The following is a 20,747-nucleotide window of genomic DNA, read 5'->3' as shown; positions in this document are numbered from 1 at the left end:
ATTATATAAAACATACTTAATACTGTGCCTTATAAAGGGATGAAAAGACCAGAATACTCTCCACCATGTAAAGATATAGTAAGAAGGTGGCCATTTGCATACCAGGAAGAGGGTTCTCACCAGGAACTGAATTGGCCAGCCCATTGATCTTGGACTTTCCAGCATCCAGAACTACCAGAAATAAATTTTTGTTGATTAAGCCACCTAGTCTATTATATTTGTTATTGCAACCCAATAAGATAAGTCAGTGTCATTCCACTTCAAAGATGTTCCTCTGGTTTCCTCTGGTTTTCTGCTTCTGTTTTGTAAATAAGTTCATTTGTATCATTTTTCTAGTTTCCACATGTAAGTGATATCATATGATATTTATCTTTGTCTGGCTTACTACACTTAATATGATAATTTCTATGTCCATCCATGGTGCTGCAAATGGCATTATTTCATTCTTTTCTATGGCTGAGTAATATCCCATTGTGTGTACATACCACATCTTTTTTTCCCCCATTCATCTTTTATCTATCTTTTTATTTATTTATTTATTATACATACACATGTATGTATTCTTTTTCAGATTCTTTTCTCATATAGGTTATTATGGAGTATTGAGTAGAGTTCTCTACGCTATACAATAGGTCCTTGTTGATTATTTTATATATAATAATGTGTATATGTTAATTCCCAACCTCCTAATTTATTCCTCCCCACCACCATTCCCTCTTTGGTAACCATAAGTTTGTTTTGAAATCTGTGAGTCTGTTTCTGTTTTGTAAATAAGTTTATTTGTATAATTTTTTTAGATTTGACATATAAGTGATATCATATATTTGTCTTTCTCTGTCTGATTAACTTCACTTAATATGACAATTTTTCCATCCATGTTGCTGGAAATGGCATTATTTCATTCTTTTTTATGGCTGAATAATATTCCATTATATATATATACCACATCTTCTTTATTCATTTATCTCTCGGTGGACATTTAGGTTGTTTCCATGTCTTGGCTATTATAAATAGTGCTGCAGTGAACATTGAGGTGCATGTATCCTTTCAAACCATGTTTTTCTTAGGATATATGCCCAGGAGTGGGAATGCTGGATCATATGGTAGCTCTATTTTTAGTTTTTTAAGGAACATCCATACTGTTCTCTATAGTGGCTGTACCAATTTACATTCCCACCAACAGTGTAGGAGGGTTCCCTTTTCTCCACACCTTCTCCAGCATTTATTGTTTTGTAGACTGTGATGATGGCCATTCTGACTGGTGTGAGGTGATACTTCATTGTAGCTTTGATTTGCATTTCTCTAATAATAAGCAATGTTGAGCATCTTTTTATATGCTTTGTGGTCATCTGTATGTTTTCTTTGGAGAAATGTCTATTTAGATCTTCTGCCCATTTTTTGATTGGGTTGTTTTTTTTTTTTGCTATTCAGTTCAATGAGCTGTTTGTGTATTTTGGAGATTAATCCTTTGACAGTCACAACATTTGCAAATATTTTCTCCCATTCTGTGGGTTGTCTTTTCATTTTGTTTATGGTTTTCTTTGCTGTGCAAAGCCTTTTCAGTTGAGTAAAGTCCCATTTGTTTATTTTAGGAGGTGGATTACTCTAGGAGGTGGATCCAAAAAGATATTGCTGCAATTTATGTCAAAGAATGTTCTGCCTAGGTTTTCCTCTAAGAGTTTTATAGTATCCAGTCTTACATTTAGGTCTTTAATCCATTTTGAGTTTATTTTTGTATATGGTGTTAGAGAATGTTCTGATTTCATTCTTTTACATGTAGCTGTCCAGTTTTCCCAGCACCACTTATTGAAGAGACTGTCTTTTCTTCACTGTACAGTCTTGCCTCCTTTGTTGTGGATTAATCGACCATAGGTGCGTGAGTTTATTTCTCAGCTTTCTATCCTGTTCCATTGATCTATATTTCTATTTTTGTGCCAGTACCATGCTGTTTTGATTACTGTAGCTTTGTAGTATAGTCTGAAGGCAGCTAGGCTGATTCCTCCAGTTCCGTTTTTCTTTCTCAAGATTGCTTTGGCTATTTGGGGTCTTCTGTGTTTCCATACAAATTTAAAAATTCCTGTTCCAGTTCTGTAAAAAATGTCATTGGTAATTTAATAGGGATTTCATTGAATCTGTAGATCACTTTGGGCACTATAGTCATTTTGACAATATTGATTCTTCCAATCCAAGAACATGGTATATCTTTCCATCTGTTAGTGTCACCTTCAATTTCTTTCATCAGCATCTTATAGTTTTCAGAGTACAGGTCTCTGCCTCCTTAGGTAGGTTTATTCCTAGGCATTTTATTCTTTTTGATGTGATGGTAAATGGGCTTCTTACCTTAATATCTCTTTCTGATCTTTTGTTGTTAGTGTATAGAAATGCAAGAGATTTCTGTGTATTAATTTTGTATCCTGCAACTTTACCAAATTCATTGGTGAACACTAGTAATTTTCTGGTAGTATCTCTAGTATTTTCTATGTATAGTATCATGTCATCTGCAAACAGTGACAGTCTTACTTCTTTTCCAATTTAGGTTCCTTTTATTTCTTTTTCTTCTCTGATTGCCATGGCTAGGACTTCCAAAACTATGTTGAATAATAGTGGTAAAGGGTGGACATCCTTGTCTTGTTCTTGATCTTAGAGGAAATGCTTTCAGTTTTTCACCATTGAGAATGACGTTTGCTGTGGGTTTGTTGTTTATGGCCTTAAGTATGTTGAGGTAGGTTCCTTTATGCACTTTCTGGAGCGTTTTTATCATAAATGGGTGTTGAATTTTGTCAAAAGCTTTTTCATCATCTGTAGAGATGATCATATTTTTTTCCTTTAATTTGTTAATTTGGTGTATCACATTGATTGATTTGTATATATTGAAGAATACTTGCATCCCTGGGATAAATCCCACTTGATCATGGTGTATGATCCTTTTAATGTATTGTTGGATTCTGTTTGCTAGTATTTTGTTGAGGATTTTTGTGTCTATGCTCATCAGTGATATTGGTCTGTAATTTTCTTTTTTGTGATATCTTTGTCTGGTTTTGGTATCAAGGTGATTGTGGCCTTGTAGAATGAGTTTGGGAGTGCTCCCTCATCTGTAACATATTTGTTTTTTGTCTCATTTTTTTTAAATGGGTGGGGCTGTGTTCCTGTCTTACTGGTTCTTTGGCCTGAGGTGTCTGGCACTGGAGTTTTCAGGCAGTTGGGTAGAGCTGGATCTTGGTGCCAAAATGAGGACCTCTGAGAGACCTCACACCGATTAATATTTCTTGGGGTCTGAAGTTCTCTGTTAGTCCAGCGGTTTGGACTTGGCACTCCCACCACAGGAGCTCAGGCCAGACCCCTAGCCTGGGAACCAAGATCCCAAAAGTTATGCAGCAAAAAAAAAAAAAAAAAAAGCCAGGAAAGGCCTTGGCAGTGGGGGCCAAGGCTTAGGCAGCGGTGGGGCTTAAGCAGGGGCAGGGCATAGGCTCAGGCACATGACCAGAAAAGGCTATGAGGTGTGGGGGTGGGGCAGGGCTTGGGCTCAGCACAGCTAAAGGAGGCCCTGGATGGTAGAGGTTCATGCCCAGGACCCTAGCAGGCTTGCCTGGGCTGAAGGGAGCAGGGGAAATGTTGGCCGCATTCCCCTCCAATCCCCTGATCCCCTGATCCCCTGATCCCCTGAAAGTCTCTTCCCATCCCTGCTTATCCCTCACCTGAGTGGGCCTCTCCAGGCATGGGAACCCCTCCCCTTCCCCAGTTGCCTCTCAGGGGCACCAGTCCCATCCCACCTCCAATTCTCCTCCCCCCATGTCCTACCTGGTCATGCAGGGGTTCTTCCCATCCCCTTAGGTGTTTGAGGTCCCCCACCAACGCCTGGTAAGTGCCCTAGTTGTGAGGATGTGAACTCTGTATCCTCCTACTCTGCCATCTTGACTCTGCCCCTCTGGTCATGTTTTCTTTTTCATTTGTCTCTAGATAATTTTTGATTTACTCTTTGATTTTTTCAGTAATGCATTGGTTGTTTGGTAGCATCTTGTTTAACCTCCACGTATTTGTGCTTTTTAGCTTTTTTCCCTGTAGTTGATTTCTAATATCATAGTATTGTGATCGGAAAAGATGCTTGATGTGATTTCAATTTTCTTAAGTTTATTGAGTCTTGCTTTATGGCCCAGCATGTGATGTATCCTAGAGAATGTTTCAGGTGCACTTGCAAAGAATGTGTATTCTGCTGCTTTCAGATAAATGGTCTATAAATATCAATTAACTCCATTTGGTCTAATGTGTCATTTAATGCCTTCATTTCCTTATTGATCTTCTGTGTAGATTATCTGTCCATTGACATAAGTGGAGTGTTAAAGTCTCTCATTATTATTGTGTTACTGTCAACTTCTTTTATGGCTGTTAGCATTTGCCTTATATATTGAGGTGCTCCTATGTTGGGTACATATATATTTATAATTATTATAGCTTCTTCTTGGATTGATCCCTTTATCCCTTATGTAGTGTCCTTCTTTGTCTCTTGTAACAGTCTTTATTTTAAAGTCTATTTTGTCTGACATGAGTATTGCTACTCTAGCTTTCTTTTGATTTGCATTTGCATGGAATAACATTTTCCATCCCCTCACTTTAGGCTATATGTGTCCCTAGATCTGGGTCTCTTTTATTTATTTATTTATTTTAAAATTTAATTAATTAATTAATTAATTTATGGCTGTGTTGGGTCTTCATTTCTGTGTGAGGGCTTTCTCTAGTTGCGGCAAGTGGGGGCCACTCTTCATCGCAGTGTGCGGGCCTCTCACTATCACGGCCTCTCTTGTTGTGGAGCACAGGCTCCAGACGCGCAGGCTCAGCAATTGTGGCTCACGGGCCCAGCCGCTCCGCGGCATGTGGGCTCTTCCCAGACCAGGGCTTGAACCCGTGTCCCCTGCATTGGCAGGCAGATTCTCAACCACTGTGCCACCAGGGAAGCCCAGTGGGTCTCTTTTAGACAGCATATATATGGGTCTTGTTTTTGTATCCACTCAGCCAGTCTGTGTCTTTTGGTTGGAACATTCAATCCATTTACATTTAAGGTAATTACCAATATGTAGGTTCTTATTGCCATTATGTTAATTGTTTTGGGATTATTTTCATAGGTCTTTTTTTCCCCCCTTCTTCTTTTGTTCTCTTCTCTTGTGATTTGGTGACTGTCTTTAGTGTTTTGTTTGGATTCCTTTTTCTTTTGTGTGTGTGTGTGTATCTATTGTAGATTTTTGGTTTGCTGTCACCATGAGGTTTTGATATAGCAGTCTATATATAAACAAGATTGTTTTAAGTTGCTGCTCTCTTAATTTCAAATGCATATCCAATATCTGCATTTGTACTCTCCTCTTCTCATGATTGCTGGTTTTTTATATTATATTTGTGATACCACATCTTCTTTATCCATTCATATGTTGATGGATATTTAAGCTGCTTCCATGTCTTGGCTATTGTAAATAGTGTTCCTATGAATATTGGGGTGCATGTCTCTTTTCTAGTTATTTTCTCCAGATATATGTCCTAGAGTGGGATTGCTGGATCATATGTTATCTCTATTTTTAATTTTTTAAGAAACCTTCATACTGTTCTCCATAGTGACTGCACCAATTTACATTCCCACCAGCAGTGTAGGAGGACTCCCTTTTCTCCACATCCTCTCCAGCATTTATTGTTTGTAGACTTTTTGACGATGGCCATTCTGACTGGTGTGAGGTTATACCTCATTATGGTTTTAATTTGCATTTCTCTAATAATTAGTTAGGTTGAACATATTTTTATGTGTCTGTTGGCCATCTGTATGTCTTCTTTGGAAAAATGTCTATTTAGGTCTTCTGCCCATTTTTTGATTGGGCTGTTTGTTTTTTTGATATTGAGCTATATATCTTTTTGTATATTTTGGAAATTAATTTCTTATTGGTCACATTATTTGCAAGTATTTTCTCCCATTCTGTAGGTAGTCTTTTCATTTTGTTTATGGTTTCCTTTGCTTGCAAAACTTTTAATTTTAATTAGGTCCCATTTGTTTATTTTTGTTTTTATTTCCATTACTCTAAGAAATGGATCCAAAATGATATTGCTGCGATTTATGTCAAAGAGTATTCTGCCTATGTTTTCCTTTAGGAGTTTTATGGTATCTGGCCTTACATTTAGGTCTTTAATCCATTTTGAGTTTATTTTTGTATATGGTGTTAGAGAATGTTCTGATTTCAGTCTTTTACATATAGCTGTCCTGTTCTCCTAGCACTACTTATTGAAGAGACTCTCTTTTCTTCATTGTATATTCTTGCCTTGTTTGTCATAGATTAATTGACCATACGTGTGTGGGTTTATTTCTGGACTCTGTATTCTGTTCCGTTGATCTATGTGTCTATTTTTGTGCCAGTACCATACTGTTTTGATGACTGTAGCTTTGTAGTATAGTCTGAAGCCAGAGGGCATGATTCTTCCAGCTCTTTTCTTCTCTCTCAAGATTATTTTGGCTATTCAGGGTCTTTTGTCTTTCCATACAACCTTAAAATTCTCATTTCAGTTCTGTGAAAAATGTCATTGGAAATTTGATAGGGATGGCATTGGATACTGTCTTGTTAAGCAATAGATATTCAATTCTTAGCACAGTGATTAAGAATATGGACAACTACTAAGGACAACTATTAAAAAAATGCAAACTTGGTGTATGTATACCTTGGAGATATTGAAGGTTTAGTTCCAGGCTACCACAGTAAAGCAAATATCACAATAATGTAAGTTACATGAATTTCTTGGTTTCTAAGTGCATATAAAAGTTATGTTTATACTATACTGTAGTCTATTAAGTGTGCAATGGCATTATGTATAAAAAACAATGTACATACCTTAGTCAAAATATTTTATTGCTAAAAAATGCTAACCATCATATGAGCATTTAGCAAGTTGTAATCTTTTTTCTGGTGGAGGCTCTTGCCTTGGTGTTGATGGCTGCTGGCTGATCAGGGTGGTGATTGCAGAAGGTTGGCATGGCTGTGGCAGTTTCCTAAAATAAGACAGCAATAAAGTTTGCCACATCAAGTCTTCCTTTCACAAATGATTTCTCTGTAGCATGTAATGCTGTTTGATAGCATTTTACCCACAGTAGAACTTCTTTCAAAACTGCAGTCAATCCTCTTAAATCCTAGCATTCTTTTATCAACTAAGTTTGTGTAATATTCTAAATCCTTCTTTGTCATTTCAATAAGCTGTATAGTATCTTCATCACCAGGAGTAGAGTCCATCTCAAGAAACCACTTTCTTTGCAACTCTTCGTCCATTAATGTTTTGTCATGAGATTGTAGCAATTTAGTCACATCTTTAGGCTCTACTTCTAATTCTAGTTCTCTTACTCTTTTCACCACATCTTCAACTACTTCCTCTAGTGAAGTCTTGTAACCCTCAAAGTCATCCATGAAGGTTTGAATCAACTTCTTTCATACTCCTGTTAATGTTGGTGTGTTGATCTCTTCCTACAAATCATGAATGTTCTTAATGGCATGTAGAATGGTGAATCTTTTCCAGAAGGTTTTAAATTAGCTTTGCTCATATCCATCAGAAGAATCACTATCTGGCAACTGTAGCCTTACAAAATGTATTTTTTACCTAGTAAGTCTTGAAAGTTGAAATTACTTCTTGATCCATGGGCTGCAGAATGGATGTTGTATTAGAAGGCATGAAAACAACATTAATCTCGTACATCTCCATCATAGCTCTTGGGTGACCAGGTACACTGTCAGTAAGCAGTAATATTTTGAAAGAAATCTATTTTTCTGAGTAGTATGTCTCAACAGTTGCCTTAAAATATTAAGTAAACCATGTTGTAAACAGATATGCTCTCATCCAGGCTTTGTTGTTTCATTTCCAGAGCACAGGCACAGTTGATTGAGAATAATTCTTAAGGACCCTGGAATTTTTGGAATGGTAGATAAGCATTCAATTCAACTTAAATTCACCAGCTGCATTAGCCCCTAACAAGACAGTCAGCCTGTCTTTTGAAGCTTTGAAACCAGGCATTGACTTCTCCTCTCTAGGTGTGAAGGTCCTAGATGGCATTTGGTTCCAATATAAGGCTGTTTCCTTTACATTGAGCATCTGTTGTTTAGTGTAGCCACCTTTCTTAATTACCTTAGCTAGATCTTCTGGATAACTTGCTGCAGCTTCACATCAGCATTTTGTTTCAACCTGAACTTTTATATTATGGAGATGACTTCTTTACTTAAACCTCAAGAGCCAATCTCCACTATCTTCAAGCTTATTTTCTACAGCTTTCATGGAATTGAAGAGAAGTAGGGCATTGCTATGGATTAGGCTTTGGCTTAGGAGAATGTTGTGGTTGGTTTGATCTTCTATCTACAGCTCTAAAACTTTCTCCATATCAGCAACAAGGCTGTTTTGCTTTCTTATCATTTGTGTGGTCCCTAGAGTAGCACTTTTTGTCTCCTTCAAGACCTTTCCCTTTGTATTCACAACTCAACTGTTTTGTGTAAAACACCTAGCTTTAGGCATATCTCAGCTTTAGACATGCCTTCCTCACTAAGCTTAATCATTTCTAGCTTTTGATTGAAGTGAGAGATTTGTGAATTCTCCCTTCACTTGAACACTTAGAGGCCATTGTAGGGTTATTGATTGTCCTGATTTCAATATTGTGTCTCAGGGAGTAAAGAAGTCCAAAGAGAGAGAGAGAGATGGGGAATGGCTGGTTGGTGGAGCAGTCAGAACACACACATCTATGAATTAATTTCACTATCTTATATGGGCACAGTTGGTGGTGCCCAAAACCAATTATGATAGTAACATCAAAAATCACTGATCACAGATAACCATAACAAATATAATAATGAAAAAGTTTGCTGTATTGTAAGAATTACCAAAATATGACACACAGACATGAAGTGAGCAAATGTTGTTGGAAAATTGCACTGATAGACTTGTTTGACTCAGAGTTGCCACAAATCTTCAATTTGTAAAAAACACAATATCTGCAAAGTGCAATAAAGCCAAGGGCAATAAAGCAAGGTATGCCTGTACACAATATCCATGCACTGGTTAGTGGATTGTGGGGATCATCTTAAAATGAGGTCTATGTTTTGGTGTCAGCAGTCTATATTTGATGCTATAATAGGATCAAAGTATAAATGTAATCATTTTCCCTTTCTTCTCCATGTTTCCCTCATGAACCTTTTCTTTTGTTCCTTTATGATTCAGATTCTAAGATCAGGTAAAAAAGAAAAGAGCAATAAAAGCACGAAGGCTAGGGCTAAGGAGGAGTTTTTCTGAGTTGTTAAAGAAGAACAAAAATAAATTTAGGGTTTGGGAAAAAGAAAACAAAAATATTTTAAACATATTGTCATAGCCTTACAATTTTAAATGAAACACAATTTTAGAATAAATGCCAGATTCTCCTAGAATAAAAAGTATTTATTTCCATATAGAAATATAAATTAAATACAAAAATATCATATATTTATTTAAAACATATAAAAACATACGTGTGTTACACAGAAATTTAAAAGAGTAGGTCTGGAAAAGAAGTAGGAAGAGGCAGAGGTGGTAGAACTATAGCTGTTTCTTTTAACAAATAAAGAAATTGGAGCAAATATCGACATATCTGAGAGATACATGGCTGCCATATTCTTCTTGGTACATTTGATATAATTTATAATTACAGGTGAATGTAAATGTTTCCACTACATTCAACAAACACTTATTAAAGGCCTCCTGTATGCTGGTCACTGCTCTTGGTAATGGGGCTGTAGCTGTGAAAAGGCAGATACTATCCTTATTCCCGTTAAACTTACATTCTCAGGAATCAGTAAAGTTACCTTTGAAATTATCTCACTCAAGAGGATGAGAACAGAAAAGTAAGTGACAGATTTTCAAAATACAGTTAAATGTTCCTCAATTGCTCACAAATTTTTTTAAGTACTTACTATCTTCCAGACACTGACCTAGGTATTGTGAACACAAAGGATATTAGAATAAAAGTGTGTTTCAATTAGTAAATATTCCTTGGGCTGTAAAATTGACTGTAAGAATGATTGAGTTCCTAGTGTTATGAAACATTTTCCTAAGAAAGATAAAGAATTTAGAAAATAAGAATTAAGCATGTGATCCTCTATGAGGGCATTGTTAGTAAGTTAATATGAGGAAAGCCTTAATGATACCCTTAGAGATGTGGGCTTGGAGATATTCATACTGAATTGAAAAAGGAGTCTCTTTTAGAAAAATGCAGCTAGAAAATAATGTATTCCTTGGGATTGTTACGGCAGACACCTTTTCTAATTTTAATATTTTCCAGAATTTAATCTTATTCCTTCAACTTTACTGTAATGAGAATCTTACTAGCAAACCATAATGATCAAGTCATGGGGATACTCAGAACTCATCTGTTCCTATCACATCAACTCTGAGGAAGAACACTAGATTTATAAAGTGCTCCTGTCTTCAAACCAGGAAGCGAGGTACAGAAGACTAGAGAGAACGCGCTGCAGCCCTGCAGTTCCTGTTTCCTTTCTTTACAGAAGCCAATAAGGCATGTTTTCTTCTTCTTTTTCCTATTCTTCTTCACCTTCCTCTTCCTCTTCTTCCTTCTTTTCTTCGTCCTCCTCTTCTTTTTACATCCTCCTCCTCCTACTTCAGATATAATAGACACATCATTATATTAGTTTCAGGTGTACAACATAATGATTTGATATTTATTTATATATATTGTGAAATGATCACCATAATAAGTCAGGTTATCATCCATCACTATGGTTACAATATTTTTCTTGTGATGAGAACATTTAAGATCTACTCCCTTAGCAACTTTCAAATATACAATACAGTATTATTAACTATAGTCACCATGCTGTACATTACATCCTCAAAGCTTATTTCTATAACTGGAAGTTTTTACCTTTCACCACCTTCAACCACTTTGCCCTTCGCCCAACCCTCACTGCCTCCTCTGCTCACTGCCTCCTCTGCTAACTAACAATCTTTTCTCTGTATCTGTGAGTTTGGTGTTTTGTTTTGGTTTTAGATTCCACATATAAGTGAGATCATATGGTATCTGTCTTCCTCTGTCTGACTTATTTCACTTTGCATAATGCTCTCAAGAACCTCTACGTTGTCACAAATGTCAAGATTTCCTTCCTTTTTTTATGGATGAATAATATTCCATTGTGTGTATGTCCATTCACTCACTGATGGACACCTACATTGCTTCCATATCTTGGCTATTGTAAATCATGTTGTAATGAGCATGGGGATGCATATATCTTTGAGTTAAGGGGTTTTTTTCCTTCATAAAAATACCTAGAAGTAGAATTGCTGGATAATATGGTAGTTCTATTTTTAATATTTTGAGGAACCTCCACACTGTTTTCTATACTGGCTGCACCACTTTACATCCCCACCAACATTGCACAGGGATAAGCGTTCCTTTTTCTCCATGTCCTAGCCAACACTTGTTATTTGTTGTCTTTTTGACAATAGTCCTCCTAACAGATAGGAGGTGATATTTCATTGTGGTTGCATTTCTCTGATGATTAGTCATGTTGAACACCTTTTCATGTACCTGTTGACTATACGTCTTCTTTGGAAAATTGTCCATTCAGATCCCCTGCCCATTGTTTTTGAGTTTTGTTTTATTTTTTTGCTGTTGAGTTGAATGAGTTTTTATAATTTTTTGGAAATTGACCCTTATCAGATGTGTGATTTACATTATTTTCTTCCATTCAGTAGGTAGTCTTTTCATTTTGTTGATGGTTTCCTTTGCTATGCAGAAGCTTTTATTTCGATGTAGTCCTACTTGTTAATTTTTGCTTTTTTTCCCTTTCCTTTTAATGTCAAATCTAAAAAGTCTGTTGAGTTTACCACCTGTACTTTCTTCTAGGAGTTTTATGGTTTCAAGTCTTACATTTAAGTCTTTATCCATTTTGAGTTAATTTTTGTGTATGATGTAAAGTAGTGGTCCAGTTTCATTCATTTTCAAGCAGATGTTCAATTTTCCCAGCACCATTTATTGAAGAGACTGCCTTTTCCCCATTGTATACTTCTGGCTACGTTTTTATAAATTAATTGACCATATATGTGTGGGTTTATTTCTGGGTTCTCTATTCTGTTCCATTGATCTATTTGTCTGTTTTTAATGTCAGTACCAAACTATTTTTCATGACTCTAGCTTGGTAGTATAGTTTGAAGTCAGGAAGTGTGATGCCTCCAGTTTTATTCTCTTTTCTCAAAATTGATTTGGCTATTTGGGATCTTTTATGATCCCATAAAAATTATAGGATTATTTGCTCTATTTCTGTGAAAAATGCCATTGATATTTTGATAGAGATTGCATTGAATCTGTAGATTGCTTTGGGTAGTGTGGGCATTTTAACAATATTAAGAATTCTTCCAGTCCATGAACATGGAATACCTTTCCATTTATTTGTGTCATTTTCAGTTTCTTTCATCAGTGGGTCATAGTTTTCACGGTATGGGTCTTTCACCTCCTTGGTTAAATTTATCTCTAGCTAGTTATTTTATTATTTTTGATTAAATTGTAAATGGCATTGTTTTCTTAATTTCTCTTCTGATAGTTCATTATTAATAGAAATGCAATGGGTTTTTGTACAATGATTTTGTATCCTGCAACTTAACTGAATTTGTTTATTAGTTTTAACATTTTTTTTGGTGGAGTCTTTAGGTTTTCTGTATATAAAATGATGTTATCTGCAAATAGTGACAGTTTAACTTCTTCCTTTCCAATTAGGATGCCTTTTATTTCTTTTTCCTGCCTAATTACTCTGGCAAGGACTACCAGGACTATGTTGAAAGAAAAGTGGAAAAATGGGCATCCTGTCTTGTTCCTGACATTAGAGGAATTTATCCATTTCTTCTAGGTTGTTTATTTTGTTGGCACATAATTATTCCTTGTAGCTTCTTACAAATCTTTGTATGTCTGTTGTATCAGTTGTAACAGCTCCTCTTTCATTTCTGATTTTATTTCTTTGAGTTCTGTCTCTTTTTTTCTTGGTGAGTCTATCTAAAGGTTTGTTAATTTTGTTTATTGTTTCAAAAAAAACAACTCTTAGGTTCATTGATCTATTTTCTTTTTTGTCTTTATTTCTGTCTGATCTTTGTTATTTCCCTCCTTCTACTAACTTTGAGCTTTGTTGTTCTTCTTCTAATTCCTCGAAGAGCAAAGTTAGGTTAATTTTATTTGAGATCTTTATTGTTTCTTTAGGTAGGCAGTTAGCCCTATAAACGTTTCTCTTAGAACTATTTTTGCTGCCTTCCATAAGTTTTGATATTTTGTTTTCCTAATTTCATTCATTTTAGGTATATTTTGATTACTCTTTTGATTTTTTTTTGGACCCATTTCTTGTTCAGTAGCATGTTGTTTAATCTCCACATATTTGTGAATTTTCCAGTTTTCTTTGTGTAATAATTTCTAATGTCATACCACTGTGGTCAGAGAATATGTTTGATATAATTTCAATCTTATTAAATTTAGTAAGACTTGTTTTGTGGCTTAACATATAATCTATCCTGGAGAATACTCCATGTGCTTTTGAGAAGTATGTGTATTATGTTATCTTGGGATGGAGTGTTCTGTATGTTTTCTTATTGATTTTCTGTCTGGAGGATTCATCAGTTAATGAAAGTGGAGTATTAAAATCCCCTGCTGTCATTGTGTTGCTGTCTATTTCTCCCTTTAGGCACATTAATATTTGCTTTATATATTTAGGTGCTCCTACATTAAGTGCATATATTTAGAGTTGTTATATTCTATTGTTGGAGTGGCTATTTTATCATTATTAGTGATCTTTTTTGTCTCTTATTACAGTGTGTCTTAATGTCTATTTTCTTCTGAAGTAATTATAGTTACCATAGCTTTCTTTGTGTTTTCATTTGCATGGAATATCTTTTTCTATCTCTTTACTTTCATTCTGTGTGAGTCCTTACATCTGAAGTGAGTCTCTTGTAGGTATAATATAGATCAGTCTTGTTTTTTATCCATTCAGCCACTGTATGTCTTTGATTGGAGAATTTAGTCCATTTACATTTCAAGTAATTATGGATAGGTATGCATTTATTGCCATTTTGTTAAATTTTTTTTTAGCTGTTTTGTAATTTCTCTGTTCCTTTTTCTTCTCTTGCTCTTTTTTTCATGATGAATATTTTCTGTAGTGGTATGCTTAGATTCCTCTCTTTAATCATTTGAGTATCTACTATAGGCTTTTGCTTGGTGGTTACCATGAGGCTGACTTAAAACAACTTATATTTATAATGGTCTATTTTAAGTTGATAACAGCTTAAGTTTGAATGTATTCTAAATCTCTACATTTTTACTCTCCTCCTACATTTTGTTTTTGATGTTACGGTTTACATCTTTTTATCTTCTGTATGCCTTAAATTATTGTAATTAGGTTTTTTCTCTGCTTTTCTATCTTAACCTTTGTACTAACTTTGCAAGTAATTAACCCACCATGATTTCAACATTGGATAATTCTGAATTCTACTATATATTGATATTTACCTTCACATTGTAATTTCTACTTTCAGTGTTTCCTGTTACTAGTTTGTGCCATTTTATTTCAGCTTAAAGAAGTCCCTTTAACAATTCTTCTAAGGCTGGCTTAGTGATATGAAGTCCTTTAGATTTTGCTTGTCTGCAAAATTCCTTCTCTCTCCTTCAGTTGTGAAAGACAACTTTGCTGGGTAGAGTATTCTTGGTTGACAGTTTTATTTTCTTTCAGCACTCTGAATATATCTTTTCTGTCCTGCAAAATTTTTGCTGAAAAATCTTCTGATAGCCTTATGGGGGTTCCCTTGTACATAACAAGTTGTTTTTCTCTTGCTATTTTTAAAACTCTCTCCTTGTGTTTAACTTTTGGCTCTTTAATTATGTGGCTTGGAGTGAGCCTCTTTGGGTTCATCTTACTTGGAACTCTCTGGACTTCCTGGATTGGGTGCCCTTCTCCAGGTTGAGGAAGTTTCAACCATTATTTCTGAAAATAAGTTTTCTGCCCCTTTCTCTCATGCTTCTCCTTTTGGGACCACTGAAATGCAAATGTTGGTCCACTTGATATTGCCCCACTATCTTTCTCCTTAAGCTATCTACACTCTTTTTTATTTTTTTTGTTGCTGCTCTGATTAGGTGAGTTCCACTGCTCTGTCTTTGAGCTCACTGGTCCTTCATCTACTTCATTAAGCCTGCTGTTGAACCGCCTCTTTTGTTTTTTTTTTTCCCCAGTTCATTGTTTATATTCTTCAGTCTGTGACTTCTGTTGGTACTTTATTATATTTTCTATCTCTTTGTTGAAATTCTTACTTTGTTCATTCATTCACCTGAGCTCACCAAACATCTTTATGACTGTTATTTTGAACTCTTGTTAGGTAAATCACTTATCTCCATTTTATTAAGCTCTTTTTATGACATTTTATCTTGTTATTTCATGTGGAACATCTTTCTCTGTTTCTTCATTTTCCTTGACTCTCTGTGTTGGTTTTTATGCATTAGATAAACAGCTACCTTTCCCATCCTTGAAAGAGTGTTCTCACGTAGAAGATGACCTTATTTTTTGACCCTTCCCTTCTCTTGGTTGTCTCTTAAACCTTTGTGATTGTCCAAGCAGCCTACTTTATTTTTAGTGGATCTCAGTAGTCCAGGGTGTGCTGATACTTGTCAGTGTCCCAAAGGATCTCAGTTGGCACCTAGATTCAGGATGATTGGAAACCAGACCCTCAGGCACCAGCTTTTAAAGTATGCAAATATATACAGTTCTGTGGGACCAATAACATACGACCTGCTGAGACCACGGCCAGATGATCAGGGGGCAATTTCCTGGGCAGCAGCCACAAAAACTGGGGCATTGGATATAAAAAACAGGGCACAGGATGTGTATAAAACTCCCCTTCAGGAGATACTGTGCCTTTGAAATGCAACAGACAGAGAGCATGAAGATAGCGCCTGCCCTCCAATGTCTCTGAAGAGGATTACAGTCAGCCAGTAGATGCCTGTTTAATTGGAAGCCTGCCCCTCAGGCCACAACTATGAGGATTAGCTATTAGGCTTCTCTCATAGAAAGACTGGGTAACTCATTTGGTTGTTTCTCTGCTGTGCCCTGGGGATGGTAGCCAGTTAACTCTTTCTCCATTGGGTATAGTCCTGTGGGACCTATGAGCATAAGCCCTGCTGTCCACCAGAGCCTGGTGATCTATAGGTGTCCTCTGGGTGGCATCCACAAAAATTGGGGCACCAGATGAGGATACAAGCTCCTTTCTAGGAGATATTGGTAACCTGAATGAGGCAGAGGGAGAGTGCCAAAATGGCTCCTGCTGGCCTCCATCCTGGAGAGTATATCAGTAGGGCCCTAGATATGTGTTAAATTAGCTGCCTGGCCCTCAGGAATTTAAGTGTCTATTGCTCAGTGTGATTTAGTGACTATTGGTATAAATCTTTTTTCCCTCTTCATTCCTTTAGAACTCAGAAATCACTCAAAACATAATGTCATATGTGTGGTTCTTATCTTCCAGTTTGTTTAGTAAGGTGCCCAGTACACCCTAAGTACAGATGGAGGTAAATAAGAACTCTAATGTACAATTTAAAATTCTGCTTTGTACTAATAAAAAAATATCATTTTAGAGTGATTCCATTTTAAGTTTTACCATGATAGGTATATGTCATAATCCTTCACTCTCTGTACTTTCCTTTTAGAAGGATATAGGCTTCTTTAATATGTGGAAAGGATATAGCCTCTCTGTTTGGAGACAGCATAGCTTCTAAAGTGCCTACAAGAGCACTCTCTATATGCTGCTGGCACACAGTGCAACTGGATATTCAGTGTCTTGGCTTTCTGTTTCCATCATCACTAAAGTGATTTTATGCAGGGATTTCATACCGATTCTCTGAACTGGCAGATAATCTTGACTGCTTCCTTTCCATTCATAATGGAGCCTCTGGGACTCTAAACATCAGCTGCCAGCTCCTCAGGGAATCTCCGTATTCTCTGCCTACTTCCCTCTGTTCTATTGAAGTTTCCTTTAAAACTTTTCTTCTTTTCATGAAGCTCTCCTTGCATTTTGAATGATTTCTGCTTTGTGAATTTAGCTGCTAAGCTATTTGATCTGTACAAGTTTATTGCTGTTTTTACCTTTCTTGTAAAGTGTGCCTTCTATCATGACACAATATTCTTCTTCACTAGGTTTCATGTGTTTAGCCTTGAACTATAGCATGTGCATGTATGATACTTCTGGGCTTTTTTTCAGGTACCTATTTGGCAACCCCTTCATTTTCAACCTTTCTTCATTATTGTTTTTCAGTCTGTTTCCTATGACCTGTATTTAACAGATGCTCTTGAACTCTGTATTTTAATAGGAGTTTTAATTCTATCCACACATAGGGCAATGCTTGTATATGTTTGTCACACTTCTCCCATCTTAGTTTATGTTTATTGCTTATTTTAAACTATCTTTTCCTACATTTCCTTGTACTTTTGCATGTTTTTATCAAGTTGTTACTCATTTCATGTTTTCCCCCACATATTTGGATATTGTAACTATAATTTTTGTTCTATTACCTTAACTGACCCTGCATTTATAATTAGATACATATTTCACTACTGTTGTTTTAAAAGAAAATATTTCCCCATGACAGATACTGATTCCCCACCAAGATTGTCTATGTCACCCATCCCACTAAGATGAGACATGTAGAAACACTTTTACTTATCTTATCTGTCCTCTGCTCTGCCCCCACTATGGGGTCTTAGAATGCCCCAATCCCTGGCTAAGCTAGTTAATTTTAATCATTGGCTGTGATTAAAGTTTTCTTATCATTTAGAATATTCTTTCTGTTTCAAGTGTCCTTAAAGTTTGGATTCTGTTTTTGAATCATTTATTATTTGGTTTATGTATATCCTCAATCATCTCTCACAGATGGAGTTTATTACATTATTGTACATTATCAGTCATCTGCCTATGAGATGATACTGTCAGCAGGTATAGGATTTGGGGGATACATAAATTTTTCTCAATAGTCAGCAAATATTCTTTCCTCAAATTTCAGGTGATACAATGAGAAATTTGATGCCAGTCCTTTTTCCTGTGTACCTAACATTTTATTGTCATTATAAGCAATATTATTAACAATAGCATAAATTATTATTATGCTCTAGGGACTTGAAGATTTTAACTTTATTGTAATACAATTTAAAAATTTGTCACATTATAAGAAAGTATATCTCTTTTTTTCATTAATGCATCTTAGAACCTGATAGGCGCATTCATATCCAGACACAGGTCTTCCTAAAGTTCAGACAGATTTAATTCCATTATTTGTTTGTTTCCTAACCTGCATCTTTTCTTTTTTCTCCTCCTTGAAATATTATTTTCACTTTGAGTGTCCTGGATTTCCCTTTCATATATATATCCTTTCATATTTTTCCTCTGTTCTTGGCAATATTTTTTATATTTCCAAGCCACTAATTTGGGATGACTATAGGTACCATTATCTTTTTCATTTCATGAATGTCATATTTTAAAAGTAATATGGGTTTTTGTCTGTTCAACCTTCAGAATGCCCATTATTGCTATTTTTTGTTTGGTTTTGTTTTTAATCATCCTTCCCCACCTGCTCTAACATGCCAAAACTTGTGACAGATCATCTATGTAGCTATGGGGCCTGCTTAGACATACTGTTATTGTTCTTTGCTGAGTGACTTGGCTCACTGAGGCTGAGGTTTGATTCCTTCTTCACCCTGTGCAGTGACAGTCCTTCAGTAGGTACAGTATTTCTTACATGTGCCAACAGTTAGAACTGAGACTTGTGAGGAGTAGCAGAACATGTCACTCCAAAATATGCCACTTTGGCATATTTATTATTTTGAATTAACAATACTTAAGAAGCATCCAGTGCAAGTAGGATACTCTGACTCTTTTCTCCTGAAAGTGGAAAATAAATCTTCCATGTGAAAGGTATCCTCCTTGTACCAGGAGGATAGAAGACATCATTATCACTAGAGATAAGGAATTTAGGGCTGTGAAGGCTATATAAACAAGCCTTGTTAGTTTTTATCATTTGCTACCTATAGTCTCAAGCCCTTGGTCTTGTCAATTTTTACAAATGTATTGTTTCTTTGTTTAAAAGGTATAAAAGTTTCCTGTTCTGGTTACTTCTTTGGGGCTTCATTCCCTTGTGAAGGTTCCTATGCAAATGTAAAAATGCAATAAAATTTGTATGTCTTTCTCCTGTTAATCTGTTTTTGTCAGTTGAAATTTTCAGAACTAGCCAGGGACCTGAAGAGGGTCAAAGAAAACTTATTCCTCCCCTACACTTTTAAAGCCATTGAATATGAAATATTCTCCTTACTCTGTATTCCTTCAAGCTTTCTTAGCCCCATGAGTGGTCTCACATCCTAACCTGCTCCTTCATTTCCTCATTGGTCTTCTTGCCCTGGGAGAGATTAGGGTGATTTGCAATCTCAGCTGGCCAGAATGCTCAGAGAGCTGCAAGTCATGTGGTTCTCAGGATCCTCTGCTTTGAGGACCTCACATCTCTCCTTCTTCACTCTGGTGTCCCCAGATTCACCCAGACCATGGAGGAGAAGGCCATGTAACAGTTCTCTTTACCTTAATTACTGCAAAACAAATAGGTTTTTTTGGTTTTGTTTTGTTGTATTACACCTATATGCCTTTAAAACCCCAGTGGTCCTTTGGCTTAGGAAAAGGAAATAGATTGGAATTCTCAATAATGGAAAGGAAGCTGAGTCCCCACAGTCATGTTTTAAGAATCCTCTACTCCTCCTTATGATCTCTTCCAAGTGTTCTAATCCTCCTCGCTCTGACCCCAAGTCCCTAGGAGCAAGGATCCTCTCCCAATGCTTTATATCTAATTTGGTCTCTTTAACCAGATCTTCAGATTATGTTCAAGGATCCTTTGAACATTTTCTTTCAGGTTCTCTTGGTTCATCCAAACTCCACTCTGTGTTCCTTCCTGGTGTATCAGTTTAAGCCCTTATTGACTTAAGTAGGTAATCCAGCTACCAATTAACTAGCTCAACTATACAAATTTCTAGGAAAAAATTTATTTGAATGATGTGCATATGACATTTTTAAATTAGAAAATAGGACTGTAAATACATGTGCATACATCAAGCTTCCAATATTTTTAGAAAGGTATTTTAAATGCATATTAAATCTTCCCAAATCACCCTTAATAAGCTTTAAATGTCACTCTGAAAAACGCAATGTGACTGTAATGTCTACATAAACTTCTTTATAGTCTTTATAGCTGAATCCATAACACTTCTAGGATTATTCTTTTTTTTTTTTTTTTTAATAAATTTATTTATTTATTTATCTTTGGCTGTGTTGGGTCTCCGTTTCTGTGCGAGGGCTTTCTCCAGTTCCGGCGAGCGGGGGCCACTCTTCATCGCGGTGCGCGGGCCTCTCACTGTCGCGGCCTCTCCCGTTGCGGAGCACAGGCTCCAGACGCGCAGGCTCAGTAATTGTGGCTCACGGGCCTAGCAGCTCTGAGGCATGTGGGAACTTCCCAGACCAGGGCTCGAACCTGTGTCCCCTGCATTGGCAGGCAGATTCTCAACCACTGCGCCACCAGGGAAGCCCCCGAGGATTATTCTTTTGCTGTCATTTTGTAATTAATTTCCTCCTTGGGCCATCGATGGATGTTCTATGGATGTGCATGTAATAAATGCTGCAAGGAAGAAAATGTACAGATATAAGCTTTCTTGTGAAGTGCA

General features: G+C 36.3%; 1 pseudogene; it reads right to left on the bottom strand.

Annotated features, from left to right (window-relative positions):
* Nucleotides 1–6,885: 6,885 nt before the first annotated feature.
* Nucleotides 6,886–8,620, bottom strand: LOC132364349 (tigger transposable element-derived protein 1-like; annotated as a pseudogene).
* Between the last annotated feature and the right edge of the window lie 12,127 nt (nucleotides 8,621–20,747).

Source organism: Balaenoptera ricei, chromosome 4 (assembly GCF_028023285.1).
Source record: "Balaenoptera ricei isolate mBalRic1 chromosome 4, mBalRic1.hap2, whole genome shotgun sequence".
NCBI lineage: Eukaryota > Metazoa > Chordata > Mammalia > Artiodactyla > Balaenopteridae > Balaenoptera > Balaenoptera ricei.
This window is presented reverse-complemented; position numbering and strand designations above follow the sequence as displayed.